At 46.8% G+C, this 1,244-nt stretch overlaps 1 pseudogene; it reads left to right on the forward strand.

The window, feature by feature from the left end:
• The first annotated feature begins 203 nt into the window (after nt 1-203).
• On the forward strand, nt 204-816 carry LOC149212119 (CLIP-associated protein pseudogene; annotated as a pseudogene).
• The last annotated feature ends 428 nt before the right edge of the window (nt 817-1,244 follow it).

A 1,244-nucleotide genomic window follows, 5' to 3' on the forward strand; every position in this document is an offset into this window, starting at 1 on the left:
TCAATTTCTGTGTTGGGATCTGCCAAGAAAAATTGTGGAGGAGTCGAGATCAGCGTGGATATACGCAATGGAGGCGTGGATCTGACCGTTGAAGCAAAGGAGCCGTGGGTAGCAGCTCTGAGAAGCAGCGTCGTTTGAGGAGGAGATCTGTGTGAGGAGCATCGTCGTTTGACTTGCTCGCTTACAGAGGTCATGCAAAGGAGATGTTGTGGGTCAGGGAGCTTGCTCGAGGGCGTGATAAGGAATCGGTCGAGGAACGGTGGGTCAGGGAGCTTGCTCTTGCTGTTATAGTTGAAATGCTGAGTAATCAGAAAGATACGCTGGAGGATTCTGTTGAAACTTTATTGGAAAAACTGCTGCATGCAACAAAGGACCTTGTTGCAAAGGTCTCTAGTGAAGCAGATCGTTGTGCAACAATGGTGCTATCTCAATATGATCCCTATCGATGCCTCACGGTTGTAGTTCCTTTATTGGTCAGTGAAGATGAAAAAAACTTTGGTGACTTGCATTGGCTGCCTAACTAAGCTTGTTGGGCGGCTTCCACCAGAAGAACTTATGGCTCAGTTACCTTCATTTTTGCCTGCTCTATTTGATGCTTTTGGGAATCAAAGTGCAGATGTTCGGAAGACAGTCGTGTTTTGTCTAGTGGACATATATATTGTTCTCGGGAAAGCATTTTTATCATATCTTGGAAGCCTGAGTAGTACCCAGCTACGACTTGTAACAATTTATGCGAATCGAATTTCCCAGGCAAGGTCGAGGAGCTGTGTAGTTCGAGCTTGTGTGGGGCTACTGTGCGCGAAGACAGAAGCCTAGTTTTAAAGCGGGTAGACTTATGTAGGACAATTGAGAGCCACAGATAGATTCAGGCTCATTTGCTGCTGTTGGAGTGAAGTTTGATCCGAAGTCGTTTTTGGATATGCGCTTACAAGGAAAGCGGATCTAAAGTCGTCCTCGGGTGGTGTTCAGGCCTCCAGTCACTGAAGTTTGGAGTGTTAGTAGTACTTGCTAACAGACCAGTGATCTGTTTTGGTTGGGAGCCGGTGGTGATGCCGAACAGTCAGCAGTCCTGGTAACGGTTGGCCGAAAATTGCGATGGCGCTCCAGGTCGAACATCAAAGATCTGGTAATTGAGAGCTGGACAGTATCAAAATCTATATGCTGGAAGGCCATGAGTGGAACATCAAAGATTTGGTAATTGAGAGTTGGACGGTGTCAAAATCTGTATGCTGGAAGGCCGTGAG

This window comes from Pinus tabuliformis, chromosome 1_1 (assembly GCF_031772625.1).
Source record: "Pinus tabuliformis cultivar Carrire ecotype Pingquan chromosome 1_1, CPIR1, whole genome shotgun sequence".
Classification (NCBI taxonomy): Eukaryota; Viridiplantae; Streptophyta; class Pinopsida; order Pinales; family Pinaceae; genus Pinus; species Pinus tabuliformis.